General features: G+C 33.4%; 1 protein-coding gene across 4 annotated transcripts in view; it reads left to right on the top strand.

Moving 5' to 3' along the window:
* The window catches only part of LOC147070983 (uncharacterized), a 944,473-nt gene that overhangs the window by 878,768 nt on the left and 50,346 nt on the right, over window positions 1–15,359 (top strand). The window lies entirely within an intron of this gene.

Here is a 15,359-nt window from a genome sequence, read left to right on the forward strand (position 1 = left end):
AGTCGGCCCCTACTCACCGTTAGCTACAAAATGGTTGCCAAACTTTTTGTGACGTAAAATAAGGAACACCATCGTGTAACATCATTTTAATTTTAAACTAGTTAAGCACTAATAACTACGAACATAAAATAAAAACAACATAATATTAATTATTCCTCTTTTTATAACTTATCAGTTCGTGATTAATAATCACGGCCCCCAAGGGGGGAGAGGAGGGCTGACAGGGCTCTAGCCTGGGGGCCCGGGCTCAGGAGGGGCCCAGCGTGGTGTGTCAACCAGATAAGTTAGATAAACACGCATCACAAATTGACCCTAAAAGCGATTTCCTCATTGGCAACAAGTTGCTGACAACCTCATTAAATTTCGATTAATAAATTTATGGTCATATAAATTATCGTGAAATTTAATGAGGTAGAGGATTTAGAAGCTACTTGAGCTTGATTTGTAAGAGCGCTGATGAGTAGGTATTAAAATTGACCAATAGTTAAAATTTGTCGCAATTAGTATGTCACGCCGTAGCATATTGGTTAAATGCGACGGATTGGGGCGTAAACCCGTGGAGATGCAGGGTTCGATTCCCGGCCGGGGTGGCTTACTTTTTTCAAAAAAAGATTTTTTCTATTGGTTATAATATACTCTCTCAGAAAGTGTTTTTCTAAATTATATATTATGTAAAATGTTAATGTTGATTATAGGTTTAAAACATTTAAAACATGTCGTTTTGCGATTTTGATGTTTTTCGATACTCGTCAAAAAATCGCTAAAAATATAATAAATACTCTTAATTTTACCTCGAACACCATTTGGAAAACGTTACTATAGAGCGCCATACTGCCTTTAATCTTAGTGATAGGTAGGGGGCCCTACTAAAGATCCTGGCCTGGGGGCCCGCTTAAAGGTGTGGGGCCATGTTAATAATTAATGTATTCTCCTTCTAGAACATACACCACTGCTGCATATAGTTATAATCTAATTATTGTTTATTGAAATATCATAACATATATGATAGTCTCCGCAGTTTGATGACAACACTCTGTTTCCCTGCCTACCGCTGCTCTAAACATGGGTGAAATGTTGAATTCAAAACCAGTCTCTGAAACTTTAGAGTCCTGACGTTCTTCTTCAGGTATCACATTAAATTTAAATAATGAGACGCAAAGTCGATCCTTCTCAAGGTGTCGTACCATTGTAGATAAAGTATGCTGGCTTTCTATTTGAAACTTTCTTTCATTTTTGGTCGTAGACATCGTCAGGACGATCGTAAGTTTTTTTCCAACGAATACGAAGCATGCATCGTTTTTAAACGTTGTCTTTGAAATTTGCGATTCATCAAACTGAAACTGTCCTAATTCTTAGCCCGGTCGAATATACAATATCGTCTCGACTGCGACATAGACATACTTTAATTAAAACTGCCAGAAATGTTGCAACTCTCTACTGCGCACATAGTCGGGACAGTGCGCCACAGTGAGTTTACGCGAATGGCTGACCACGAAGAGCAGCATTTACGCATTCGTCGCTGCAGCATTTGGTACGTTCGAATGACTGACCTTTTCGAGCTCAATTACTTGCGATTTTCAACCAAACATGTCACATCAACGCTTTTTACGGTAGTACATTAAATTACCTTTCGACTGCTTATTAATCCGCAAACCAGCTAACTCCATTTGGGAAAATTGTTCAAAAGGAGGAAAAAACATAATAATATGTACTTTAACTATCGTGCGGAATTTAACAATTTAAAAAATACACTATGAAACTGCACACTATGAATTTTATTATTACATGATTTTGGCTTCTATACGTTATATAAAGAATATTTATATAAGAACGGAGTTATTCCATTTACGATATTGGAAATTTGGTACCTGCCGTTGGATGTTTTGTTTGAAGAACGGTAACGCACTTATTTATAAGTTTAGGAGTTTGAAATTTTGTGTGAGCATAGAAAACATGCATTATAAGAAAATGCCATCAAAATCTAATTTTTGGTCAAAAGTGCTGTTGACGGGTTTGTAGATTAAGCAGTCGATATTGTGTTGCGATGTTGACGAGCTGAGGTCGAGGCTATGGCTTATGATACCTTACTCAGTTGTGGCAAATAAGCCACATATATGTAGGTATATTGTAATTAATTCTCGTATTTCTAGTGTTGGCTGGGGTTGCCACTGTTGGGGTCACTCGTGTGTGGTGTTCGATGTGTAGGTAGAGGATGATGATAATGACGAAGTCTACGATGTAACAGGGTGAGATTTATTAGCAGCGTATCGGTACAATAGTATATTATACATGATAGTTACTAGCTAAGTACTCTGGTTCGAGTGACATTGAGATAAATTGTTCTTCGTTATTTATACAATAAAAGTTAGTACATTAACATTAAATTCTGTTACATAATCATATTAAACTAAATAGAGAATCAGCGTTTTAAATTGAGTAGCGAAAAGAAATATTATTTGTTAATACAGTTGTAAGAAAATACTATGAGAAATGTTTATTCAGCTCATACAGCGTAATGGTATAGTGCTGTGATATGATGTAATAATACACCGTCTCTTATTTCACCTAATCGACTTGCTGGTCTAGCTGAGTTGTTTACTGGAAATGGATTGGGAATATTTTACGGCAAAGTAATTTGATATTTTTATAAACAATAGATATCTGATCGCTTATTATTCTGCAGCTACACTAGTATAAATCGGGGTTTTCTTAATGAAATAGTATTTTACAACGTTTTTATTAGCTCGTATTCTTATTTGTCTGGTGGTTGTTTGTCTGGTACAAATCTTGCAATCGATTTTTAACTAACTTCCCGACTAGCTAGATATTTGAAACTTTTAGAATATACCAGAACACGATGCCAATGCATTTTTTTTAAATGCTTCTAGCCATCTTTAAGTAGAATTGAATTCATTTTCAGTTAATTCTGTTTTGTATGAAAAGTTATTTCGACACCATTATTGGTTGCTGTGGGTCTGGGGTCCTAGCAACTAAATTATTAATATATACGTGCGTTACTATGGAAATCAAAATGACATTTCACCGTATTTCAGTATTACAGTAGTATCAAGTACAATTTTTTTTGATCGTTTAAGCTAGCAAGTCAAGTTTTTAATATGATTCAACAGAAAATTTAAAAACGTTGTCTATGAAAAGTTCTTTTTGTCTTGTAATTATTTTTTCTTAACAGGAACGGTATTTTCATAGTCTACCGACCAAAGTATTTTCAATTTATATTGAAATCGTAAATGAAGTGTTGGTTAAAACATAATTAAAATACTAAATGTAAGTGTATTAGTTAGAATTGTACTTTGAAAATCTCTATACATGGCTTCAACATCAATTGTTTCACCTCTCTTTCGCAATTTATCTTACAGCATCTATTACACGTTAACATGCCTGGCAAGTTGCGCCGATCAATGGCAGAATAGCTGGGTGCCATTACGGTGCCAGAGGGAATTGGTGCCGGGAATGTGAGAAATTCGCAGGCTGCCTTAATTAGGAACCGAACAAGTAAAAAGCTCTCGCGTAATTGATGCCACTGAGAAGTGAACTGGTGTTAAGTCAACGCGAGTTTGAATGGAAAGATATTTATTACCCATCACTTATTCCTACATTCCTGTTAACTTTTGCACCCGAATGTTGGTTGATTGAATTAACCATTATTTTATCATTATATATTTATGGGTTCGAATAATGTATAATGTAGTAGAGAAAATCTGTCCTGGTATTTTAACTAAGAACATGAACAATGCGCAATATTTTAGAATGTCGTGCAACATACCTTCTTAATTTGCCGTATAACATTAGAAACACAGCTGTTGGAAAAATTATAGAAAATAATTGACCGAACGGTAATCCTCATTCGTTTCAATACGGACGAGAAGCTTTGCCAATTAAGCAACTTGCTCCAATACTATATAGTATATTACTATCAATACAAAATCTTTCTTTCAACAACGTACTTGTGGTGTTGTTTCAAATTCTATCATTATTGCCAACCATTTTTCGTAATTATTTTAAATGATGGTATTTACAACACATTTGATTTCTGTACCTTTATTCCATTACACCCACCATGACTGGAATGTGTCGTTACGGGATTATTGAGTTGTTGTTAGTTACTCTTTGCAATTGCCCGGGTCAAAAACACCGGATGGCAACAGTATTACTCAAAATTTTAATTATGATTTAATTACACTAGGTTATATTTGTAATGATGTGTTTAAAACTGTCGTTTTAATTTAATTTTATGAATAGGTTTTCATGATTTTGTCGCTTGGATGAACCATTTTTTTTGCAAGAAATCCTAGTTGAATATATTGAATGTAATACACATTTTCAATTAACATCAGAACTGAACCGAGGACTCGGCTTCGAGGCTGAACATTATAATCTTATCTTGACGTACCTATTTCTCAACGGATCAATTGAAAATTTCGCGAATCATATATTGCGGAGAGGTGTCAGATTCTAAACATGTGAACAAATCTGTCTTTAGGATCCCGAGCTGTCGTTTTTCTTGCGCAGTTTGACAAATTGTACAATTTAATCACATAAAAGTAAATTTGATCAATTGTCAAGATGCTATGTTTTAATTAAATTCTGACTTAATTTTATATAATAAGTATGTATTGATTATTTGAATCAAGTGTGCAGTATAATAATATTTGCCGTATTTATTGTCTCCACTGCTTTAAAAATGTCTTGTATAAGTGTTTTGAGATAATAACTAGTTTTTTTATGAAATTAATCATCTTTCTTTTGATTGGAAATCGCGTAAAATCGTATATAATAATTGTGATTTACAGTATTAGACTATTTTAAAAAAAGGGTGAAGATTTGGAGAAATAAAAAAAACTAATACCTAATCTACCCATGCGACACTAGCGCCACTGCCGCCGTCTATTTGTCGCAGTTCAGCAAGTACCTTAAAAAAACGTGAAAATAGGCTGGTATCTTGATTATTCATAATAAAATCAGTTTTTATAATGCATGTAATATGAATATTTCTATAGTTAATTAATTATATAAGTCAGTGGCGAAGCGTGGAGGTAGGCTGTTAAAATTCGACATAAATAGTGCACATTAAACTTTGTCAGTCATTCGTATTTGTTTTATTGAACTAAGACTACAATTTACAGATGCGGTTGGTTGGTTTTTAAATAACAATTAAACCTTGCCTAAATCAAACCATAATATTATTGGTATGTTATGGGCTATTCGTCAAAATAATGCACTCTTTTTCATTCATGCTTATTTGTTTTCGTTGAATTAACAATACATATTCACACATATGTTGATTAATTTTTTTAAATTAATAAAGCCCTGCCTAACCAAACTATAATAGATAAAAAATATTATTCTATCTATAAAATATTCAATGTTATGTATGATTTAATTCGATAATTTTAGATATTTTATAGATAGACTATTATTTTTTGCCTATTGTCTATTATAACTCGGTTTTCGCAGTGTTTAATTCAATTAAAAAAAAAAACTAACCAACACCATCTGTGAATTGTATTCTTAGTTCAATGAAAACAAATACGTATGACAGCCTACCTCCACCCTTTGCCACTGGTATAAGTATATAGCATAGGTATTAAAAACTAAGGTACCTACTGGAATCGCTCTTGTGTTGTTATACAAACAATTCAAAAACTCCCTCTAACAAAGTAGTCCAATTTCTTTTGGGCAATTATACTAGACTTGTTCGTCTGAATGCAATATTATCTCGGTAAAATTTTAGGCATATTAAGTATCAGGCGGTCATAAAATCTCATTGTAATAACTAATCCAATTGAGCTCAGCCCGAAACAAATGCGTATCATTCCATTTTCAAACTCTCTGCCAATTTACAATAGTAGTTTTCTCCTCGGACTCGCCTTATAAAATAATAATCAACCCTTCTTCTGTTCTGTTCGCCTAATTAGACAAGAGAAGGCGTTGAACAAACGCCCTTCAAATTAATTAGGGGGTGTTTGGAAATTTAGTAGCCCTACAGGCGCTCTGGCTTGTGTCTGCGAGAACGGATGCCGGCTTAGATTTCAAATATATCAAGCGGTTTTTGAAATCTATCCGCTGGATATTATGTTACCCTGGTATAATGATGTACGGATTTTAAGTAATTTGTCAAATTCTCTCCACATTTACAAGATTAATTGGTCTAAAGAAGTGTTAAATGGCGTTGTTAACCGTACAAGAACCAAAATATCAACACTGGAAAATGATGTTTAAAATTAATGAGGTCTCTGATTTTTTGCTTACATACTATTAAACTACGGCTTTATAATATGTATACCCTTATCATCATTTTCCTTAATCTTTTGTTGCCTTATCGATCCTTCGGGCTCATGGTCATCATTTACGTCTTTCAATATCTTCAGGTGCCTATAGTGCCTATATGCCTGGCCATTTTCATTTCAGGTTTTTAGCAAACCCTATTACATATCACACCCTTGTTTGTTCCCTTATTCAATCATTCAGTTTTCTGTCTTTATGCTTTATGCCCATCATGCACCTCTCCATATAAAACTATGTACGTATACGTAATTACTGGAAATACATACGCATATTTAAACAATAGTTTGTCGTTCGCTACATATTACATACCTCTGCTTACAATAGAAATATGTCGGTATACAGATCTTAAGCTGGTGACAATATAGGCGAAATAGGCCACCTCCCTGTCCACAGAATATTATTTTTAATTCAGCTACCAATTCCACAATAAAAACGTTTTGTAATTATCAATAAGTATTTTAACACAAAAAGTTCACATGAATTTCCCTAGTTATATTCGTAGTAACTCTTTTCAATCAGAAATCAGTTTTTCGTTGAATAATATTGTATTATTCTTTTATCATCATTATTTACCTTATGTTTTGTAATTATTGTATACGCTATCGGCACTTTATTATATTTTCTTTGCTTAGAAATCTGGCAAATATAAATTGTGTATCTTTGAAGAGCCACTTTCCATTTAAACGTAAATAAAATTGTTGGCAAGATTTGCATGAAAATTGTTATTTTATGAAACCAAACGAACCGTGATGAAGCATTTTAGAAACGGACTAAACTCAATTCAAAATGTTTATAGTTAAAGCTTTTATGCTAAAAACATCTTTTAAAGATAATTTATTAGATTTAAATACAGCTTTTATCGGTTGATTGTCTTAATGAGGTATACTTACCAGTAATTGCTTTTTATTTTAGTCAACGAACTTGCAATATTTGTATACTAATTATTTTTTTATTAATAAGAATTTCAAAGTTTTTATTCATGTTATCTGAATGATACAGTTACAATAATTATCTTGTGCTATTGTACATAAACATTTAATCACATTAAAGATATTTACCTTAAATGAATACTTTTAACATATAAATTATATTTAATTTAATAGTTATGCGTTTAAACAGAAGGTTACTTATTTCAATTATAAAAATATTGCTAAATTTTGTGATCGTAAGAAAAATGTTTTATAACACGTTATACATTAGTTAAATGTACCTATATTAAAAAAAAAACATGTATATACGTACAAGTCTCGGCAGTGCTAAAACTAATTAAATAAATTCCATAATATTTCAGTGATTTTATGCGTCCTTTGTAAATCGGCTTTATAGTGTCAGCCAATTTGGAAGCAAGTATTATGAGTCATTCCAAGGTATAAATCTTCATGAGGAGGGGGGGGGTGAAGTCATCTAAGTCTAAGAAAAGGGCGCAGGTTTCAACGAATTTGAACTGACCGGTGGGATTCGAACTGGTAACCCTTAATTGCGTACGCCAACGTCTACTCGCATTGTGTGAGGAAAATATAATTATAATGACATCATCTGGGGAAACTATAATGGATTATATATATATTATATTTATCCACATGGAAAGTCGAATTGCGTGGTAGGTATTACAATTAACTCAAAACAATAATGATATTGTGTAAATTATATCAATTCAACACTATTAATATATTGTAGAGAAGACGTACAAATGCTTTATAGTGTACATTAGACTTCGCGGAACCTTTTTTTATAATTCCACCCTACAGTTAAAATCTTGTAATAGTAGATGATTGCAATAACATGGCTTGGTGTTGTCCACACAATCGCTCTTTATTATAGGTATGTGATTATCGAGGATAAAGACAGTTGGCGTCTTCTTCCACGCCATAGTAATTTGTATTACCATCACGTTTAAGAGAGCAGTAGCAATAATTCTAAAGGTTGCAGACCGCAGCGTTAAGAAAATAGGGGGTGTGTGTGCGCGCAATTCGATGGGTCGGCAAGTTAACACCATCTGACACCGTCGAATTTATCTTCCTTTCGGGCTGGCTTAATGGTCTTTCTTACGCCTTCCTCGCTCCTGGCGGGGCGGGCGCCCTTGACGTCTGAATATTCCGCACCCCCGTGCCTGCGCCCCGCAGGGAGGAAATGCACGTTTTATTGCGGTCAAACGACACAGAAAATTGAGGATTTCTGGGATTCTGGCGGGAACGCTCTTCGCAACATGGCAAGAATAAAATTATGCACGTCGCGATGACTTTTTTTACGATGCTACTTTTATTTCCTCCCCGCACCCACCCCTCTATCATGCCTGCATCCAATGTTTTCATGGAAGTATTTTAATGAAGGGTCTGTTTCATTTTTATGAAGCGAATTTATGTTTTAAAATGCCTCATTACTACGTAAATATTCTTATCATCATCATCTGCCTGAATCTATCCAATAATGGATGAAAGCCTCGCCAACCTGATTCCACTCATCTCGGTCCTGTGCATTGCATTGCAGAAATTTATCATTGCATCGATCCAGTGGCCTCTGGGTTTACCTTGTGGACGTTTTGTACCTCTTGGGTACCACTGGATGAGTAGATTTGTCCAGCGATTGTCCCTTCTTCGAGCCATGTGTCCAGCCCATTTCCATTTAAGGTTTTTGGCGAACTCTATTACATCGCAAACCCTAATATTTTATCAGAATTTCTATAGAAACGCTGCCATGACTAACGACATCCATATCGATATTCTATTAGTGATGCTGATATGTAATAATTATCCAAGGCTTCTTAAAAATGTGTTTTATATATTGTTTTTAATATGATGACACCATTTAGCGGACAATTAACTAAGCAGTGCGTGATTACTGATTAGTGATTACATATTCTAAGTTTGACTATTTAAATCGAATAATTATAAATTTCATATGTAAGTATGTTTTATAAAATTTCGAAGTAGTTTTTTAATGTGTTGTCATTAATAATTACGTATATTTTCACACTAGTACAGTGGTTCCCAAAGTTGACTGGGCTCCGACCCATCTAACAAAAATTTCCAATCTTGGGACCCACCTCTTAGATGTCTTAGAGAAAAGAGGGCATAAATATAATTGGTAATGCTCAGATTCCCTAGTAGCGAGTCCAATATGAATGAAAGACTGTTGAAATAAGAAACACAACTTAAATAAAAATAAAATATTACTTAAATACCTACACCAACAAGGTTTTTTTACAAAGTTATTTCAATGGGAAGGATGTATTTGTTTATTATCTTTCTTCATTACAGTTTTAGCATCAACTTCAACTTTAGTTACTTTTAATCTCAGTGAGATTGATATATCCAATTTATTTCGGTATTTAGTTTTAATGTTAACCATAGCCGAAAATCCGACCTCACATAGATATTAGGTAGTAAAGAGGAGGAGGATTTTCATAGCTTCATCGAACAGGCAAGGATAATTTATCAGCAACTGAGAGCCAGAATTTCGTTAACTGTTTACGATTGAAACTATTTTTCAGTGACGTATCTTCTGATAAATCAATGAGTTCTTCACTTGCTTTTGTTGACATACTAGTTGGTAAACTACTCGTCTTGAAATGGGTTACAAATCCAACGCAACGAATCAAACTTTTTCATCTCTTCCCCAATAGTCGTCAAAGTTATTTATTAACAGTGATAAATGACTGGAAATTTCAGACAGTACGTTCATCTTAGGCTGCACTTGGTTTTCAATAATAAAAGTTTCAAGTGTTTCATGAATGAAATATCAAATTTATCACTTTCTATTTTTTTAAATTCATGTATACAGTGGCGAGGGCCCACTCAATATTCGCTCGCGACCAACTGGTGGGTCGCGACCCATAGTTTGGGAAACCATGCACTAGTATATTAAAGGTTTATTGAGTAATATCCTGTAATATATTAATGTGCCTACTCATAATTGCGAATGTTTTCATATAATTAAAACTACACCAGGATGCATATCGAGCAATATGGGTTGGAAAACTTTACCCTAGTACGGCACTTAGTATATTTATTATCAGACACTTTGTTATCAGGCCCGGGTTGGTATTATTCTAGAAAATTCAATTACCCCAAACTACTTTATCTAACATACAAACTTGGTACGGGGGGCAGACATACGTACAACAATGGAAACAATTCCACGCCGATTCCATACATCGCGCAGGGATGTCTCTTAGATTATGATTACGTTGGTACAGCAAGATGTCGTCTAATTTATGCATCCAATATCCCCGACACTTAATAAACAGAGTTTAACATCGGAATAGGGGTAAAGGCGTCCCATTATTTCCACCCCTCGTGCCCTCTAGCGTTCATCCCTTGGATCATTTTCGATCGCCTTGTCTAGATAACACCTCCTCAATTCATCACGGCTCCTGTTACTTCATTATCTACAGAGTTGATGGTATTATATGTATGTGTGTGTTTTTTTACAAAAACGTTTATTTTTATCATGTTATTAATAGTTTCAATCAGGTATATAAATTGCAATGAACCTCAACGTTATTTCTAAATAAATATGTACATTATTCCGTCGGGTTGTTTATACGTGTCGTATTATCGACTTACATACGTTATGTATATTTTTGTGTTTATCACTTTAACACTTATTTACACACATATTTGTTGTGTTCTAATAAAGTAAAAATAAACATATTTTAAGGTTGAACGGCAATGAATGATACATGATGTATGTAATAACAATATAATAATAGTACCTATAATACAAATAGCGTCGTAAATATATATATATCTCTAAATACTAAAATTTCTTTAAAATTACGTGTCAATTGCAAAAAGGTACATATAAGGTTTTACGGAATATATTAAGAAAAGGTTTAGTAACCACAAATTAAAAGAACAAATTTGGACCTGTACAATATTTATATAGGTACTAGGTATTTCTCCAAATTCACATTTTTGTTTTGTTTTTACATACCGTGAACATTACAAATTATAAATTTAAGACGCTCACAACATGACATTTAAAAACAAAGAAACAGTGTAAAGATGAAATAAATATATACAGTATCACAAAAATAGTTTGGAAAGTAAAGTAAAAGGTACAAAATTTATAAAAATATAAATTATAAAGCATGGAAGCACACCGAAAGAGCTAATTGGACCCTATTTTAAGAATTTACAAAAGAACGTCCACCTATACTCAACTCACGTAGGTGGAATATATCAACATCCGAAGCGATTTGGCCGTACAGAGTCATTGCCCTCCCAATTGGCATCACCAATGGCAGGTTAGTTCTGCTCCTCGGGAGAACAAACAACTGATGCACCCGATTTCTAAGATAGTTATCAGGGACACACACGGTATAATTATTATAGTGTGTGTTTCCGTTTATTCGGTTATAATTCACTGTACTAATATTACTAGAGTATCAGTAGACTGCATTATTGATACCATCTACCAATTAAGTGTAGTGCCATATTCTTTAGGTGCTCCATACATGGTATCCCCATACAACCTTCAATCCCTATAACCATTTATTTGGCCACAGTGGATACACTGTTTACTACCCCCATTGCGGGCATATATTTTAATATGTTTTTTTCTACAGCACGAAGTCACATCATTTGATTGACAATTGAATTTAATATAATTATTTTGTACATCTTACATATGGTGAAGTCACGAGCCTAATAAATAATTTGAAAAAAAAGACCGTTTCCTTTCCTTGAACTCGATATATTTGTATTCATCGTGTTTTATTGTCTGTTTTTCTCGATTCCCCGATAAAAGTTTAATCTTTTCCTACGCTAGCAACATTTCAAATACGCTATGTTAATATTCTTTGACCTTTATTCACGAAACACACTCCGCTGCCCAATTGCTAATTCATGTCTCGAGTCCTGCCCTGCCGAAATTCAAATCGCAACGCAACCTTGAAAGTGTTCTTCTTTATGCTATGGAAAGTTCTCAAAAAAGATTCGGCAATCAAGATACCCGGGAAAGTTTATAATCTCCTGATACTTTTTGAAAGAAAAGCGCTCAAATCTTCTTAAGAACACTATCGATTTTTTTATACTTTTTTTTACTATATCCAACCATAAAAAGTAAGTTTTTCTCCCACAGATTTCTCCCTCTTGTGCCTGTGATTTTTGATAGTTATATTAAACATTTTTGGATATACATCCGATATAAGTATTGAGTCAAAACACCGCTTTTGTTTTACAACCTTTATTCTCATAATATAATCTTACACCATATATTGTTAATATTGTTAAATATATGGATTTATGGACGTATATATTATGAAAGCAATTAGGCGAAGCAAGGTGGACTGCTGAATACAGTAACACAAAATCACATGGTCAAAAGATAGTTATAATAGTGAGACACTGGTAGGCCCATACATACTAGCTATATGAATGACAGAAACTTCTTAACAACATGCTCAGTAATAGATTCTTTAGTTTCCACCACATGTACTTCTTCCTTCTTTCCTCGACGTTTCAGACTCGTTGCAGAGGCCATTATCAAGAGATATGTGTTATGATGAAGTGTAGTGTAGATGTATGAATGCCAACGTCGCTCTACTAAAGCTCTACTACTAAATGCTCACGCTACATGCTCAGTGGCTAGGATATCCGCTCTCGCGCAATGCAGATATTTGTATTTAATTCTTATATTTCCATGCTATGTTAATAAATACTTACATATATATTATTTATTTATTGCTGAGGCTAACATTAAGCCATAGTAAGAATCTACATGGTTATGGAAATTAAGTATTCGTAATAAGAAATACTTCAAAATGTGTTGTTATAACTATTTCTTTTAATGTAGCGGACAATTTTACGACACAATATTTATGCACTTTTTATGTTTATTTATTTATTTATTTATTTATTTATTTATAAAAAAGAGTATTACGGCATTACAGCTTTTGGCCAATGCGCCATAATACATAATACATACAAATATATAAAAATATCTTAATTACAAATAACAACTAATATGACAAGAAAGTGGAAAAGACAGCATGTGTTGACACATAACATTTCACAAACTCCCAACATCACACAAATATAACTAAAAAAATGACAGTTGAACACGGAAGAATATTATGATTCTCATAATAATTACATTCTTACCTATACAATTAGTATGTAATAGGTATACTGGTATTCTAGATATAAATATAATATTTTGAAAACCGAACAATATGCAACTTCGATAAATATTTTTTAAATTATTAATTAAGTGTGATAAAATAAAATGCAAATGTTGCATTTGTATGCAATTGTGTTGATGTTTAGGTTGATCGAATAACCAGCAATAATCCTAGCCACAAGGGTCTTAATATAATTAATCGAATATATTTTACATTGATACAAATAAGTTGTATGTAGGTATTTTTGAAATTCGAATTCGATTCTCGTAGTGGCTCTCAAACTATAAGTTGATTTCCACTTTCTGCAACAGCAAGACGAAGGGGACTCGTAGGGGACAGGGTTCCCCTTCGAGTGACTGAGTGACTGCTCAAGTGAATGCAAATTGGATAAAAGGAATGAATCAAAAAGTTTTCTTCCCTCCGCGGCCACGTCTCCTTGGTCGGATGCACTCCATGGTCTGGAATAATAAAACCGTATGCATTTGTTAGTATTCATGCCATTCTCCTCTCGAGAAGTTTCATAGTTGTTTTTACACTTTGGGAGCTACTGCAGTTAATACCATACCACCTGAATTTTCAAACGATCCATGTTACATTATGATTAGATATACTTATGGAGATTGCGGAACCAAAATGCCGTTGGCGACAATTTTCAACTTTACAATTTATTCAGTTCTACAATTTGAAATAATTCTCTACATAATTCTATAATCTACAATTAGTTTTGACGTACATTTTTCATTAAATAACCTGTCAAAAAATGCATAATAATCTAATCCTTGGATTAACAACATCAATATTATTATTAATGACATATTATCATAATCATAATTTTGTGTACAATTCTAATTACTTACTTGCATATTTATTGAAGTTATACTTCTTTTGGGGCGAGAGTGACATTGAGAGCTGCGCGCGCATACCTTTACGACAGCGTGAAAATAGCTGCGAACCAGTCAGCTGTATACAAACGCAAGTTTGGTAGTAGAATTGTTCTGTTGCCACGGCAACGAATTTATTATTGTCGGCGATTTGCAATAACGATGTAACGTTAGAGTGACAGTTGTTATAATAAAAACAACGAGAAATAACAAGACAATTAAAAGCTAGTCGATGAATCTAGGTTATCACAAGGTTTGTTTTTGTTTTGTTGCGCCAAAGAAATATAACTTCTAACGCGCGTAGGTACATTACACGCACCGATTTTTTAATATTTATACTTCCTGTTCGGAGAAAAAGCGCAAACTCACGCCATTTCCTTCGATTCATTGCATTAGGTAGGTATTACATCTTAAGATTACAGCGTGTAGATCTCTCTTATACCCTGGTGAATAAATATTAGATACGGCTATGGATCCATTCGCCCTACATATGACAACATTTTTTAAATTAAAGCCCATTATAATAAAATAAAATTTAGAGTAATATTGAAATACTTAGATATTTTTTTCACAATTTATTGTCTGATCGCTATAATATAACATACTGATATCGCAACCCAACAATATTTTAGTATTATATTAGTAATGACCATCGTTTTAATGGTAAATTTTGGTTTTAAGTAAATGGCAGAGAATATGAAAATATAAAATGTAATGATGATTGGCGCGAGTTTTATCGATACCATCAAACGGTATAATATTAATGGAGGCTATGTTCATATTTAATCTGATATCTATACCTACAGTTTTAACGACCTTAGATTCTCCGCTCACTATTGCCAGACCATTACAATTATATAGCTATAGCCGATATATATACGAAAGGCAATAATTATAGTTACAAAAAAGGTATTATACATAATATAGTATGAGCTATTTTTTAAATTTATGGAACAAACTACACATGTATAAATAATGTCACTAAGCTACTTGATATCGACACGTTATAGGTACTGAACCTGTATTTAAATCGATTAAATATGTCC

The sequence above is a fragment of the Rhyacophila brunnea genome, unplaced genomic scaffold (assembly GCF_057557595.1).
Source record: "Rhyacophila brunnea isolate RB1 unplaced genomic scaffold, BYU_Rbru_1.0 scaffold_21, whole genome shotgun sequence".
Taxonomy (NCBI): Eukaryota; Metazoa; Arthropoda; class Insecta; order Trichoptera; family Rhyacophilidae; genus Rhyacophila; species Rhyacophila brunnea.